The sequence below is a fragment of the Macaca mulatta genome, chromosome 6 (assembly GCF_049350105.2).
Source record: "Macaca mulatta isolate MMU2019108-1 chromosome 6, T2T-MMU8v2.0, whole genome shotgun sequence".
NCBI lineage: Eukaryota > Metazoa > Chordata > Mammalia > Primates > Cercopithecidae > Macaca > Macaca mulatta.
The window spans coordinates 79,175,898-79,193,389 of record NC_133411.1 but is presented as its reverse complement, the minus strand read 5'-3'; the positions used below and the strand labels follow the sequence as shown (position 1 = coordinate 79,193,389).

Genomic DNA, 17,492 nt, shown 5'->3' with positions numbered 1-17,492 from the left:
CTTGGGGGCCCAACCCCTACCCAACTGTATCTGGAAGGCAACACAAAGATTATTCTGGAGCCTTAAGATTTAATCTTGTTTGCCTTCTTGGATCTTGGGCTTACTTGGTTTTGCAGGCTCATAGCTGGATAGCAATTTGCCTCAAGATGAATCGTACTTTGGGCCTCACCCATACCTGATTTAGATGAGATTCTGGGCTTCAGACTTTTGAATTAATGCTGGAATGAGGTAAGACTTCTGGGGCTATTGGGATAGAATGAATGTATTTTGACAGAAGCACATAAATTCTGTGGGGCCAGGGGCAAAATGCTATGATTTGAATGTGTCCTTCCAAAATTCATCTTGAAACTTCATCCTGAATGCAACAATATTAACAGGTGGAGCCTTTAGGAAGTGATTAGGTCATGAGAGTTCTGCCCTTATTAATGGGATTAATACCCTTACCAAATGGAGCCAGTTTGGCCTTTCTGCTCGCCTTCCACTATGTGAGAACACAGTGTTCATCCCTTCTTCCATGTGAGGATGCAGCAAGAAGGTGCCATTTATGAAGCAGAGGGCAAGCCTTCACTAGACATCAAATTGGCTGGACTTCCCAGCCTGTGTAGTACTATGAAAAATACATTTTTATTATTTTATAAATTACCCAGTCTAAGGTATTTTGCAACAGGAACAGACTAAGGCAGGTGATATTCTAAAGTAGAAAAATCAAAACAGAAACATTGGAAGAATAAGAACAAAGAAACAAATGGAAATCAAGTGGTGGACATTAAAGCAGATATGAATTTAATCAGCACAAAAATTGTATAAGGGCAAAAACTAAGTATAGTCACGTGTCAGTTAAGGACAGGGATACAGTCTGAGAAATCCATTGTTAGGCAATTTCCTTGTTGTAGTTAACATCATAGAGTGCGCTTACACAAACCTACACGTTATATAGCCTACTACACACCTAGGTTATATGGTATAGCTTGTCTGCTAGGCTACAAACCTGTATAGCATGTTGCTGTACTGAATACTGCAGGCAGTGGTAACACAATGGTAAGCATTTGTGTATCTACACATATGTAAATATACAAAAGGTACAGTAAAAAAAGCCTAAAAAGATAAAAAGCATAAAAATAAAAAATAAAGCATAAAAAGCATAAAAGATTTAAAAAAAAAAGGTTTATCACTATAAGGGACTTACCATGAATGGAGCTTACAGGACTAGAAGTTGCTCTGGGTGAGTCAGAGAGTGAGTAAACGCAAAGGCCTAGGACAATACTGTACACTATGGTACTTAATAAACATTTTCTTTCTTCAATAATAAATTAACCTTAGCTGTTACTGTAACTTTTTACTTTACAAACTTTAGATTTTTAAAAATTTTGACTCTTTTAATACTTAGCTTATAACACAAACACTGTACAGCTATACAAAAATATTTTCTCTTTATATCCTTATTCTATACACTTTTATATATATATATATATATATTTTTTTTTTGAGACGGAGTCTCGCTCTGTCGCCCAGGCTGGAGTGCAGTGGCCGGATCTCAGCTCACTGCAAGCTTCGCCTCCTAGGTTCACGCCATTCTCCTGCCTCAGCCTCCCAAGTAGCTGGTCACTTTTTTATATTAATTTTTGTTTTACTTTTTAAACTTTTTTGTTAAAAATGAAGACACGAACACACATATTGGCCTAGGCCTGCACAGGGTCAGTGTCATCAATGCCACTGTCTTCCACCTCTGTATCTTGTCCCACTGGAAGGTCTTCGGGGCAATAACAAGCATGGAGCTGTCATCTCCCATGATAACAATGCCTTCTTCTAGAATACCTCCTGAAGGACCTGCCTGAGGTGGTTTTACAGTTGACTTTTAAAAAAATAAGTAGAGGTACACTCTAAAATAACAACAATATAGTAAATACGTGAACCAGTAATAGTTATTTACTATCATTATCAAGTATTATGTATTGTGCATAATCATATGTGCTATATTTTTATACAACTGACAGTGCAGATTTATTTATACCAGTGCCACTGCAGACATATGAGTAATGCATTGCACTATGACATCAAGAGGCAATAGAAGATTTTCCGCTCTATCATAACCTTATGGGACCACCATTGTATATGTAGTCCATCGTTGACTGAAATGCATGAGTGTAGTTGATGGAGGGTGGACCTCATATTATGCAAAGGGATAGGACAAGAAAATTCTATAGAGACAATCCAAAAGTGGGAAAAAATCAGTGGGAACTAATGTCATATAATAGACATTAGATACCACACAACGAAGAGTTTAATACAAAAAACAGCAGCATTTATTCTGTGTTATGTTATTTTTCTGTTACTGTGATAAAGAAACATTGAGGCTCAACCAAGATTAATGAGACATATAAAAATTCATGAGTACAAAAAACAGAATGAAATGTGAGATGGAAAGGAAATCTGAAATTACACTAGACACAAAAGATAATGTTAATCTGCACACATTAAGAAAGTGTTCAGTTTATAAGCATAGACCCTTAAAACTGAATCTTAGGTTAAAAAGTTTATTTTAGTCTTACAAATAGAGATACTAAGTTATTGGCCAATTGAATATCATGTCCATTCATTCCCCTCAGCCCACAAAATAAAAATTTGTTAACTTACACTTTAACTGTAATTAGAGAATGGCAATCATAGCACCTAAGCTTCGAATGTAATGAGTACTAGACAACATCTATCCAATCCTCTTATTTTAAAAATGGGGAAATCAAGACCCAGAAATCAACATTACAAATTAAGAGGGGCTGTGTGCGGTGGCTCATGCCTGCAATCCCAGCACTTAGGGAGGTAGAGGTGGAAGAACTCCCTAAAATATTCAATTTCTTCCACTTAAAGCAAAAACATCTTGGGACTAGTCTGTCATAATATATATATTATATAATTATGTAATATATACAGTCATGTGGTATATATTTGAATTTTTATCTAATCGATAAATTAATAGATAATATTTTACCTAATTGCTATCCTGATTAAGCTCTTTTATTTTCAAGAGGGGGGATAACTCAAATTCAGATTGTCTAAGAGAAAAGGGGAGGTTTATTTTAAGTCATTCATGGATTAGAAATAGAAAGCCATCAGGAAGTAAGGCAGTTTTCAGCAGCAGGGAGTTCTCTAGGAACTGCAGGGTTGGTACAATGAAGGCTGATGACTGCCATGGGAATTAATTTCCTTCAATTTGAACACCAATGTAAATCTGAGAGCTGACATGCAGGTCTCTGAAAGGTACGAAGTCTAATGAATATACCCAGATGGGTGGAAAGGAAACTGAATGGGAAAAGTAGAGAAAACCCAGAATAAAGTCATCTGCCAGTTCAGGTGTACACCTCTTTATGGACAACAGAATTCCTTCCCCATCTCCTTCTATCCCTCTCCTCTCCTATCTTCCCCCATCTTTTCCAAATTACACTATTTTGTTTTTGAGCACTGACAATCACTGCTACTGATGCCATCAAGGGAAAAAAACACCTCACAGCATTCATTTTACTAACACTTTACACCAGGAGAAGATGTAGGGAAAGTGGCAATTTACTCTCCCTATGATGCTAGCGGTATTACTTGGTTCTCAAGACTTGGACATTCCATATCTCAAAGGACCTACAACATCTCTTAGGCATTTCCAGGAGGTACCACTGTTGACAAATATGGTAGATGAATATCTGCTTTATTTGAACGAGTATAAAAGAGAGCTCCTAAAATATTCCAACAAGAAAGCAATATATTAGTAACTTTTCTGGGAAGCTAATATAGAACCAATAGTAGCACATGAAAGAAAATTCACAGGAGGAAATACAACATTAAACAAACATGAGAAAATGCTGAAGCTTACTAGTAATCAAATAAATGTAATAATAAAGTAATGGTTTTAGTCCAATTAGCAAAGATAATTTTGAAATGATAATATCCTATGCTGCTGAGGAGATGAATCAACTTTAACAAAATACTGACGGTAGTATAAAACTAGTATGACCTATAAGAAATAACTCAACAATCTATATTGAGCCATATACATTTTTATACACTTTGTCCTCATGATTACACTTCTGAGCCTGTATCCTAAGAATCCTAAATACACAAAAGACAGTATTATACTCAAAGATTTTATCCCAGGGTTATTTCTAATATCAACAATAAATATATGGCAAATAATATAACCTTCAACTGATGCAGCTATTATGCAACAATCAAAATAAGTAGACATACTATGAAGATAATACTGAAAACAAAAACATCTTCATAGTTATAAAAAAAAAAGGATTCAACTTTTGCAAAGCTCAAGCATTATACCAAAAAATTGTTTTAAAATCTAAGAGACCTAGTTTCAGAGAAAGGCTTTCCTGAATATTAGAGAACAGAAGTTTTACTTAGATAACAGGAGTCATTACATATTCTACACTTGTGATTACTGTTCTGATACCTTGTATATACAAAATCATTTTTAATATATTAATAATATGAAATTCACGTTGACATTTAAATGCTACAAAATACTAAGTAAAAAATATAGAAACAGTAATAGTATGAAATTTAAAAGAACAAATCCCCAAATTTTATTTTATATCAAAAGAAATAATAATACAAGGATCTTTCATTAATTTCCTAATTTTTCAAATGCCGATACAAAATTCTGGCAATGTAAGAAAAAACAATAACTCACTCAAACAATACATTGTACTAGAAGAACTAAGAAAAAATCTCTACTAAATATGTAAAAGCCAAAAGCAAATGAAAATGAATTTTAGCTTAGAAAAGAGGGCCTATATTCTCCAACAATGGTTCTTGAGACTTCTGTAGAAATAAATTCTACAGACTGTCTCAATAATCATAACTAAAATATGTTAAGTAAAAAACTAATTCATAATAAAATCTCTACTGTAAAAATAAATAAATCTAAAGTACTTATGTTAGAATCATCAATAGATTCTTCTTAATACATTTTTCTGCCGAAGAAAACTAATGTGGTAAGAAGGGATGGAAAGAACATGAATGCTTACAACTATCTTGACTAACGAGCTAATGGCATAATTCTGTGTGCCTGTTTAGTCTTTAAGGTAGATACCACTCACAACTATACACTTACAACTGGTAGACATAAGAGTCTAATTAACTATTTCAAAAACATATACTATTTCCATTACAGTAAACTGATTCTTAGAAAAGAAACATAAATTCACTTATTATAAACTTCTCCTAAATCCTGGAGTAGGGTTGAGAGACACAAAAAGAAAACCTTTGTCTTGAGTCACATGAAATGATACTTCAATTTAAAAAATAATTTCATGTAGTAACTGATTCATATTATTTACAGTTAATAAAATACATAATCTTCAGTTAACTCTTGGTCATACATTATTATAAGCATACTGTGCATCTCCTAGAAGGAAGGAATGCCAGCTATTAAATCAAAAGGAAACATGTCTTAAGTGCTTGTATGTGCAGGATCTCAGCTGGAAATTACCAACATAATAATAAAACATCTGAAATGAGAGGATGAACTCAGAAATTCCTAAGATTTCTTAACTTATTAATTTAAATTGTTATTAAATTAAATAATATGTGGGTAGGCATTTGATGAACTTGCTCAAAAACATTTGAGATGTTCACGAGTTTGTATTTCCCAGAATCAGAATACAATAATTTTATCTAAAATGACACTTTTGCCCTAGCTGCTGAGCAATTTAAACTCTACGGGAATCACACTCCAGTAAGAGTGTGTATATTCTGTTTTACAAATAAAAATTGCCTGCCATGTACCTAACAAAAGTCTCTAGCCCATTAGGATGTAAGGTTAAAACAAAGCTAGAATTTTTATTAGTGCCTTATCCTTTTTATGTCTCATCCTTTTATTTCTCTACTGATTCTTAAGCTTCTCCATCAAATTCCTACATTAAATATTAAACTACCGTACCACTCTCTTGATTCAGAGCTTATTATCTATGCTAAAACCGACTCCAGAAAAATCTCCTACCTTCACCCTCCCTTTATGGTTTCATTGTTTCTTATTTGTGCAGGGGGCTCAGGCTAAGGGAAGGATGACGCAGACACTTAAACTCACAGCCATAACCTGTCTAGAGCTAACAGCCCAGGGTAACTGTATGGGGCTTTAGGACCAACTACCTTCCTCTAAGGGTGTTTAAATCTTCAGTGCCAAGAAGAGTCAAAAAAAAAAAAAAAAAAAAGAAGGGGCACCAGGAATCTGGGGCTCCAGTCTCAATTCTCTGCATTAAGAGTAGCCAGCTGGGGAATTCTACACCAATCACATACTCTCATTTGGTTTATTTCCCCACCTATAAAGCAACTAAAGACCATGTTCCTTTCAGCTTCTAGAAGTAAAACATTTAGATGACTATAAACAAGGAATCTAGTCATACTTCACATATAAAAGCTGGCATTACTTCTTATACTTGCTAATGAAATTCTCCGAGCCACTCCTATCCTTGAGGGAAACTTGTATTCAACTCAATTGTTCAAGAGTAGTTCTGGGTCTAAGTTACCTGAGTGAAAGCTACATGTCACTCGATACTTTCAGCTAATACTTGGGCCCCTGTGAAAGAGCACAGTACTGTGCTAGCCTTAGGTGACTTCTTGCAGAAGTCGTATTCAATAGCAGGAACAATCTCTGGTTGAAAATGTCGGAGACAAATTTGCATCATAACTTGTGCTTTCAGAAGTCTTTACTCACTACCCCTCAAAACTGTGTAACAGAAAACTGTGTTCATCACTGAACCAAAAACCCAATGGAGCATTCTAATGCCTATTCTGAAACACTTGTGGTTCCAATGTTTCACTCTATAATGCTCTTTTCCTAAATTAAGTCTCACAATATATTCTAATAAAGGTTTGACATGCAGCATTTTATGAGATGAAACAAACTCTTTTTGAAAAACTCTTAAACCATGTCCATATACTACTGCCAACTCAACCCTATCACAAAAGAATCCAAGTTGTTTTACCTTTCTAAACAATAAATATCAATAACTCTGAAAACACATTATTTATGCGCAAGTCTGATAAATGTACATATAAAGTATCTTCACTTTCCTTGCTCTTCTTTCTGTCCTAATGCTTATCAGGATGACATATTAAACTGATCTACCATTATGAAGTTATAATACACGTCTAGAGAATTTTAAATTATCTTTCTGATATAATGATCATTGCAAATACCTCTCTGTCTAAACAGACATGACAACGAAATAGAGCATAAAATCCTAGACCAGATCAGGTACTGGTAGGAAAAAAAAAATGCTACAAAAGATGTTACTGGGACAACTGGCAAAATTGTAATGTGGGCTGTAAAAAACGAAATATCCTGAATTTGCTCACTGTATGCAGTTTTGTAAGAGAATATCCTGGCTGTCAGGATGTGCACATTAAAGTATTAAGGGCTAAAGAGGCACAGATGTATGCAGCCTACTCTCAAATGACCCCCCCAAAAAAGAGAGAGCAAACAAATGTAGCAAAATGTTAAAAACTGGTGAATCCAGGTAAAGTAAATATGGGAGTTTTCTGAATTATTTGTACTACTTTCTGTAGTTCAAAAGTAATTTAAAATAATATCTTTAAAAACCAGCTTAGACTCTGTTCATCCCCCACAACTAAGTTTCTCCACTCCCCACCATTCACAGAAACATCCTGAAAGTTGTGAATAGTCACTGTCTCCCGTTGTACTCCACTCCACTGAGAGATTTCCACAGTGCCAAACCCAACAACTTCTTCTCGGCCTCATCTTAATTTCTTCACAGTGCTGAATGCAGGTGACCACTCTTTCACCTCTTATGGCGCCACATCTCGCTGGTCCTCCTTGTATCTCACTGGCTGCTCTTTGTCTCCTTTGCTGGCTCCCCTCAATATCCTAGACCCCCTTCTATTCTCTATCTAAATAATCTCATCAGTCTGCAACATTAAAAGCACCCTGAATTCCAGACTCAAGTATCCAACATCTGACAAGACATAACTGCTTGTTTGTCAAATGGGCATCTCCAACTTTGCTGGTTGAAACAAAACTCTTTTTTTTTTGGCAGGGTCTCCCTCTGTTGCCCAGTCTGGAGTACAGTGGCATGACCACAGATCGCTGCAACCTTGACCTCCCAGGCTCAAGTGATCCTCTCACCTTAGCATCCTGAGTGGCTGGGACTATAGGCGCATGCCACCACGCCCAGTTAATTAAAACACATTTTTTTTTTTTTTTTTTTTTTGTGGAGACAGGGTCTCCCTATGTTGCTCAGGCTTGAAACAAAACTCTTGATTCCCTTCTCTAACCCATTCCAATCTGCTCCTCCTTCAGTTGCCTAATACCACTAAATACCACTAGTTTTCACCCAGTTGTTCAGGTCAATTATGGAGATCAGAAGCAATGATCCTTATTTCCCTTGATTTCCTTCATATCCCAAATACCATCAGCCAAGACTTAAAATACACCATCAAAATATACCCTGAATTGACCATTTCTCACCCCCTCTGCTGTTCACCCTAGTCCATGGTCTAGGCAGATTTGCCTGCCTCCCCTTTTATTCTGTCATAACCCATTCTCTGAGACAAAGCAGCAAAAATGAGCTTATTAAATCTGTAATTAAATCATGTCTTCCCCCCATCAAAATCTTCCAATGGTTTCCCATCACACAGAAGACCTTATATCCTCATCACAGCCTGCAAAGCTGTACCTAACATGGGTGCCTGTCCATCTCTCTGAACTTATCTCCTAGCAGTCTCTGTCCCCTTTTTCACTATGTTCATCACACTGGTTTTCTTACAGTCTCCAGATCATGCTAAGTTTGTTCCCACCTGAGGGCCTTTACTTTTGCATGCTCTTTCCCCCATATTCACATTGCTCACTCCTTCCCCTCTTTCAGATTGACTGCTGGCCAAATAAGACATTTAAGAAAGGCAATGTCCTCTTCCTTTTCCTCTCTCTGCTTTATTTTCTTAATATGTATTTGTTTTTTCTTGTCTCTTCATTAAAAAATAACTTAATGTAAAACATTAACATGTGACAGTTTCTCATTGCTAAAAAAAAGAAAAGCAAACAATATATATGAAATTCAAGCTCCTTTCAACTATCTCCCTTAATCTTGGTTCCCTCCCCAGAAGTACTTTAGTATTCATTTGGTTGCGTATCCTTGTAGAGTTCTTCTCTATGGAATTAAATACACAGGTATCTGTAGAAACAAAAAGTGTTTTATGCCTGTTCTATAGCAAACTTCAAAATACGCCTTAACTTTCCTAGTCATTATACAGAGATTTATTTTGTTACTCATTGGAATATATAGGTCTATTGGTGAACACTTAACGTAATTACCATTTTGCACCATTACGAACAATTAATTTAACAAATATTTACTGAGTGTCTACTACATTCTAGGCTCTGTATCTGTATCTTGCTGCAGATACAGCAAAAAATAAAACAAAGATCTTGCCCTCTTGCAGCCCGTATTCTTGCAGGAGGAGGAGGACAATAAACAGAATAAAATATACAGTGTAAACTTTTTTTGAAAAGGGCCAGAGAGTAAATATTTTTGGCTTTGCAGGCCACATATATATGTCACATATTTTTTGCTTTGTTTTTACAATCCTTTAAAAATGTAAAAACTATTCTTAGCTTATAGAATGTACAAAAACAGGGCAGAAGCTCATGGAGCTGTGGCTTGCTGACCCCTAATAGAGTACGTTAGAAGGTGGTATGTGCTATGCAAAAAATAAAAAGGAGTCCAGGATAAGAGTGCGGTGGGGGGGAAGTGCAGGATATAATATAGTATTAAATAGGGTTTCATAGATGGTAAGATCTGAGCAAAGACTGGGAGGTAAGTCCATTGAGCCAAGCAGATATGTGGAAGAAGTACATTTCAGAGAGTGGAGCCAGCAAGAGATCTAAAGCAGGAACAGGACAGATATAGCAAGGAGGCCAGTGAGCAAGAGGAAGACAGTGGTAATAGTTAATGAGGTCAGGAGGGTAAGGAGAAAGTGGAGTGGATTGGGCAGATCATGTAGAGCCTCACAGGACCAGCTATTCTCTGGCTGAATGAAAGGGAATGTCTTAGTCCATTCAGGTTGCTATCACAAAACACCACAAATGAGATAGCTCATAAACAACAGAAATCGATTTCTTACCATTCTGTAGGATGGGAAGTCCAAGATCAAGACATATTCAGTATCTGGTGAGGGCTGCATTCTAGCTCACAGACTTCTTGCTGTGTCCTCAAGAGACAAAGGGCAAGGGATCTCTCTAGGGTTTTTGTTTGTTTGTTTGCTTTGAGACAGAGTCTCGCCACGTCACTCAGGCTGGAGTTCAGTGGCGCGATCTCGGCTCACTGCAACTTCAGCCTCCTGGGTTCGATTCTCCTGCCTCAGCCTCCCGAGTAGCTGGGACTACAGGCACGTGCCACCACGCCCAGCGAATTTTTTGTATTTTTAGTAGAGATGGGGTTTCACTGTGTGAGCCAAGATGGTCTCGATCTCCTGACCTCGTGATCCGCCCACCTCAGCCTCCCAAAGTGCTGGGATTACAGACATAAGCCACCGCACCTGGCCTCTAGGGCTTTTTAAGGGCACCAATCCTGTTCATGAGGACTCCACTTCCATGACCTAATGGCCTCCTAAAGGCCCCATTTCCTAATAATATCAACTTCGGAGTTAGGATTTCAAGTTTGGGAGGACACATACATTCAGACCATAACAGAAGCCATTGCAGGAGAAGTGACAGGGACTGTCTTAATTTGCGAAAGGCTTATTCTGGCTACTGTATTGAGAAAATACTCTTGGGAGGGGCTAGGGCAGAAGGGGCAGACCACATAGCAACCTATTTCAGTAATCCAACAAGATGTGATGGTAGTGGCTTGGACAAGGGTGGTGGCAGTGCGGGAGGTGGTGAGGCATGATAGGATTTTGGATGTATTTTGATGATACAGAAAACAGATTGCCCTGAAAGAACAGATCTGAAGAGCAAAAGAAAAAGTGAAGTAAAAAAATAAGGTCAAGATTTTGGTCTGAGCTGCAGGATGGAGTTGCCATTGACAGAAATGGGGGAGTCTGTGGGTAAGGTAGGCACTGGGGAGAAAGTTTAGGAGTTTAGTTTTTGGGTATGCCGACTTGATGTCTATTATTAAACATTTAGGGGAGATGCTGAATAGGCAATTGCACGTATAAGACTGGAATTGGGGAGAGGGGCTAAAGATCTAAATTTGGGTATTGTTGATATTTACATGGTATTTAAAGCCATGAGACTAAATGAGATTACCAATAAAATGAGCATAGATAGAAACAAACAAACAAACAATAAAATTGGGGCTCTCCAACTTTAAGAGGTCAGTGAAAATAAAGGAAAAGGAGAATTACAAGGACCAGCATTGAGACAGCAGATAACCAGGAATGTGTGACGTCCTAGAAGGCAAAGAAGAAATGGTTTCAAGGCTAAGGGAAGCAAACAGCTGTGTCAAATGCTGCTGACAGGTCACATAGGATGAGAATCAATAACATAGGGCGTTTAACAATATGGGGGCTACTGAAGAACCAGAGGAGCTGTTTCTGTGGGAGTGGTGCAGACAAAGGCCTGACTAGAGTGGGTTTAACAGAGTACTAGAGGAGAGAACTTGGCAATAGCAAGTACAGACAACTATTTCGAGAAATACTGCTCCCACGGGAAACAAAAAATTGGGGTAATGTGGTGAAATGGGACAATTTTTTTCCTAAGAGGAGAGAAATGATAGCATATTTGTTTGCTGATAGAAATGATTCAATAAAGAGAACAAAATTGATGATGTGGAAGGAGAGAACGTGAAGCCAAGTCCTTGAGCAGATGAGACAGAATGGGGCCTAGTACAAAGGTAGACAAGAATATGAACAGTTAATCTAAGGTAATGGGCAGGGAGATAGTCATGTACTGAGCAAATGCTGCATAGACCATTTCATAAATAGAGTGCCAGAGGTACGTGGAGTGGTTGCAGTCTATGGAAGTTCTGATTACTTCAATTTTCCTAGCAAAATGGGAAGCAAGGTCATGAGCTGAAGGTGAGGATGGGAAAAGAGATATGGAAGGTTTGGGGAAAATAAGATATGAAATAGTCATTTAGAAGAGTGGGAGAGTAAGCAGACTAGGAAATACAGTACAATCATCGGGCAGCATTACGGACCCACTTGAGGTTTGTGGTCATGTGTGGTTGCGTGGTTTTTTTCTGGCCATGCCCAGTTACATAGGGGCAAGTGCAAAAAAAAAAAAAAAAAAAAAACCCAGAGAGTTTGTTTTAACTAGGGCTCTGGTTTTGCCAAACAAGCAAAGAGCAAGGAAGGGGATCCAAAGAAGTAATTAAACTGATTAACCATGAAATTTAGATGAGTAAATTCCATGTAAAAGGGAGTAAAAACATCAAGAGGGTAAGGGGCGGGGGAATAGTAATAGGATCAATGGGTTGGAGATTCCACTGGGGTCAGAAGATGGTTAGGGCTGAGGCACTAGGAGTGAGCTGCAAAAATAGGAAGAAGGGGTAACAGAGCAGAACACATGAAATGGCAACTATGGAAGGATTGCAGTTATTGACAATATAGGAGGGTATCACTGTGGAATGAGTGGCTGACATAGCGTAGATGGGAAGAACACTGGAAGAGAGGTCTAGGAAATGACAGGCCAGAGTTTGGGCGGATCAGTTATGTATACTCTTATCAATTTCAATATAAAGACTGGAGAGTGGGACAGTGAGCCTTTATGACATAATTCAAAACTGAAGATTGTAGGGAGAAAGGAGGAAGCATAGTCTGAAAGAAGCAAGGAGACTCGTGACAGATATCTTTCCCACCTCTAGAAACAGTGGTAAGGAAAGTTATGGAGCAAACAAACAAAAACACCCACAAGTGCACAGTGGAAGAGAGTCCGGTTTCCATTAGAGCAAGAAAGTGAAAACAACATCTAAGAATAGGTTCAGGGCCGGGCGCGGTGGCTCACGCCTGTAATCCCAGCACTTTGGGAGGCCGAGGCGGGCGGATCACAAGGTCAGGAGATCGAGACCACGGTGAAACCCCGTCTCTACTAAAAATACAAAAAATTAGCCGGGCGCGGTTGTGGGCGCCTGTAGTCCCAGCTACTCGGGAGGCTGAGGCAGGAGAATGGCGTGAACCTGGGAGGCGGAGCTTGCAGTGAGCCGAGATCGCGCCACTGCACTCCAGCCTGGGCGACAGAGCGAGACTCCGTCTCAAAAAAAAAAAAAAAAAAAAAAAAAAAAAAAAAAAGAATAGGTTCAGACTGGATTTTGCAGATGATAGACAGTTAATTTCACAAGGCACACTAGAAGGGTATGAAGAGTTGAGAAGGGGTTTAAGAAAAAGTGTAGACCCCATTCCAGCCTGGGCAAGAGAGCTAGACTCTGTCTCCAAAAAAAAAAAAAAAAAAAGTGTAGACCCAGTTCGAGCGCAGTGGCTCACACCTGTAATCCCAGCACTTTGGGAGGTCGAGGTGGGCGGATTGCCTGAAGTCAGGAGTTGGAGACCTGCCTGGCCAACACAGTGAAACCTCGTCTTTACTAAAATACAAAAAATCAGCTGGGCATGGCAGTGTGTGCCTGTAGTCCCAGTTATTAGGCAGGCTGAGGCAGGAGAATTGCTTGAACACAGGAGGCAGAGGTTGCAGTGAGCCGAAATCACGCCAGTGCACTCCAGCCTGAGCAACAGAGCGAGACTCCATCTCCAAAAAAAGTGTAGAACATTTTATGAATGGAGAGCCAGAGATAAAATGTGAACGGGAAGTCTGGAGGTTCTGTGGTTACTGACCAAGACTAATCCTAGCACACATGACTCCTATGATACACTCATGTGTTTCACTAAGAAATGGAAACTGCTGGGTCAAAGTTGTTTTTACTTTAAAATAGCTGTACTGATATATTCAATGTTATCCCTTTAACCTTCTCAATACATACTAACAAAACTTTTTTCTCTTTTGCCGGTATAATGAGCAGGAAAAAAAAAGTCACTGCTTTACTTTGCATTTGTCTACTGGTGAGGTAAATCATTATTCCATGTTTACCCGCTAGCCATATTTCCTCTTCTGTGGAACTTGCCCACTTAAAAAACAGTTGTTTTCCCTTTTAAATTGATGTACAGTGCTTTAAAAATCTATTTTATTCTCTTCTTAATGATTCACACAAATCAATCTTCTAGATTCGTTTCATACCTTTCAACGGCTCATGATAGGGTGATATAAGGCTCAGTAGGTGCTCTCTCTTCCAAATCCCTCTGTACTATATATTAGAGTTTGTCTAATTAAGGCCTTAGTCAAATCTGGCCATACCACTGGTTTCATAACTGTTTTTGCACTACAGTGGTAGAGATGGTATGGCCCACAAAGCAGAAATTATTTGCTATCTGGCCCTTTACAGAAAGCTTGTGGACCCCTGCTATATACCTTTCAGGGCCCCTGAACTGCTGAAGATTTCCAAGAACACAGCGGATCCTTATCTTTACTGACACACTCACTGAAATGCTGTTCCTAGTTCCCAAAATGCTCCAGACATTCCCCCTATTCTACTCAACGAATCTATTACTGGCCTTTCTTGGTGTTTTTACAGATTTATATCACGAAATCTGTAAATACACTTATTGAACTTGTTTATTTACACATCTCTTTCTCCACTAGTATGTAAATCTCTCGACAAGAGATAATGCCAGCACTAATAAATGGCACACAAAGTCCTTCATGGTTTGCTAGCTCTCTCATCATTTCCTAGTTCTGCTATACTCCAGTCAAAATATATATTTAATTTCATTAAATATTTTTCAAAAAACATAATTTCTAATGGTAGTATAATAATCAAGAGTTCTGTACTTTCATACTCATTTCTTTAAAATTTTGGTGGATACCACCTATTCCTAATAATTTATTTACATTTATTTAGCATATTCATGATTTGCTGAAATACTTCTCTTCCTTAATTCCTTTCTTAGTAAAAACAAAAGTGGTGGAATCTTATCCTTCCTAAGATTAACTTTTTCATCTGTGGTAGGAACATATGCATCTAGGATAAAGGGGCTCCACTACCTACCTTGTAGGTAGTTCTATTTTCCTTATGTGAAACATATTTTTTTTTATTTCCCCAGTAGAACCTTCATTTACTTTACCAGGAGTTTTACTAAATGCATATTTCAATTTAAGCACTTACGGGCCTTTTCATTCCTCTTACGCCCCAGATTTAATCAAATTTGAGATTTCTTTAGTTTTCTCTCACTTATTTGTTTTGAGATCATTAAGAGTTGCACCCACAGATATTTGGTGCATTCACTTTAGAACCCAGTTTTATATAATTGTTACCAATTATATCTCACCCGGGTAAAGATTTTTCTCTAAAATGTATGTGAAAAGTTAAGCTCTGTCTTGTTTAACTTTGCAACTTACCCATTCATTATTCCCAACTCAGTTTATCTTAAAAGTGTGGTCTGTGATCTATAGTTAGTTACAGCATAAAATTCCAAGTATGTATATGATATAAAAGTATACAAACAAAACAGCATGATGAGCTTTGCAGCCAAGCAGATCTAGATTCAGATTCAGGCTCGAACGCTCTGAGCCCTTGGACAAAGTACTTACCTATTTACACTTTGTTTTCTCATCAGTAAAATAGAAGTAACTCCCATGCATAACACAGAGCCAAGATAATAAATGAGAAAAATGTACATGAAAGTGACAATGTATATTAAATGCCTACAAATAATGTCCAGTACATTACAAGTAAAACGTTAATCCACTCTCTATTCTTCTAATCCCCAAGCAACAGGAACAATAAATACTGTGTAGTCTCAATTTATTGTATTAATAAGTTCATTATTAAATTCCCTTAAATAAAAGCAATTTGGCAGTATGGACCATGAGCTTTGGATGTTTACTTTGACTCAGTATTTTTGCTTTGGGGACTCTATCTTCATAATCTAGAATGCAGAAATTGATATTTTTTATGAGGATGTTCATTGCAGTGTTTCTTATAACTGCAAAAAATTTAGAAACTGTTTAATAATGAGAAATCCACACAAACATGCAAACATTAAATATGGTAACAAAATAATTTAGTAGCATAAGAAAATGCTTATGGTGCTAGGTGAAAAAAGAATACAAAATTACCCACATAGTAAAGTGTCAACTGTGAAAAAAATCCAATAAACTCAGAAAAAAACATTGGAAGGAAATGCACCAAAGGGCTTACAGTAGTTACTATGTAGTACTGATATTTGTAATTTTTATTTTATGGTTTTCTATATTTTCTGAAATAATTAACAATGATAATGACATTGATGATAACAGCAGTTATTATCTATGAAAAAGTTAATACATGACAGGCCCAGTTTTAAGAGCTTACTGTATTAACTCATTTACTCCTCATAACATAAGATGAAAAAGTGAGATTAAATAACTTGCCCAAGGTCACACAGATAATTACAGAAGGTGCCAAAATCTGAATCCCAATAGTGTAGCTCTAAAGCGCCTGTTCTCTACACTACACTGAAAAGTTTTGCTTTGTTTTAAAAATTTAACCGTTAAAAAGGCATATATCAATCCCAACTTTATGGTCTCACGGTTATCAGCTTTTTTTTCAGTACTGAGTTGTAATATTTGCTCTGGCATGGAGTGTCTTTTTGGATTAAGATGTAGCCACTATTCCTATATGTATTCTATCTACTCCAGAAAATTCCAAGACAAATCTGCCTCCCTATTTCCCATTTCAATATCTCATTTGACCATTGAGACTCTAGAACTCTAATATTCTTACTTATTATAGCAACTGACAGTACTTCAAAGGACCCTTCAAAGCAACCCAATCACACTTGCTTTTGAAAACCTCCCAACTAACATCCACGCATATAATTACAAATCAGTTGCCACTTGCTGTAGTTTGCATATGGTGTGTCTGTCTCCATCAAAATTCATGTTGAAATTTGATCATGATCTCGTGGACATGATTTAGTTCCCCGAGGGTGAGTTGTTAGAAAGCCAGGCCCCTCTCCCCTCAGATTTCCCTTTCTTTGCCTGGGGAGCTTCCCCTTTGACCTTCTCTAACATGATATGATGCAGCACAACAAGCTGACCAGATGGCGGCGCCTTGCTTCTTATACTTCCCAGCCTGCAGAACCGTGAGCCAAATAATAAACCTCTTCTCTTAATAAAGGACCCAGTCTCAGGTATTCTTTTACAGCAACACAATACGGATTAAGGCACCACTCTTGCAAACATCTGTCTTCCATTGTGAAGTTCATTCCTTGTACAACTCAGAAGACTCCTTCACCTGCCAACACTCAACAGATTTACCATGGCAATGGCTGAATAGGGCCAACTAAGAAAAATCCTCAACCTCCAGGGGAATTTCACTGTTTCTGATCCTTCCTCTTTAAGGATGGCATTGTTCTCCATTGTTTTTGAAAACCTCATCAGTTTCTTTGATTCTCTCAGCTTTCTCACCCTTTTGCTGGTAAACCAAACTGTTTTGAGGGGGGAGGAT

The 17,492-nt window shown here is 37.7% G+C and overlaps 1 protein-coding gene across 1 annotated transcript in view; it reads right to left on the bottom strand.

Annotated features, from left to right (window-relative positions):
* Positions 1-17,492, bottom strand: part of TNPO1 (transportin 1) — a 98,853-nt gene that overhangs the window by 79,287 nt on the left and 2,074 nt on the right. The gene's annotated exons all lie outside the window — the stretch shown is intronic.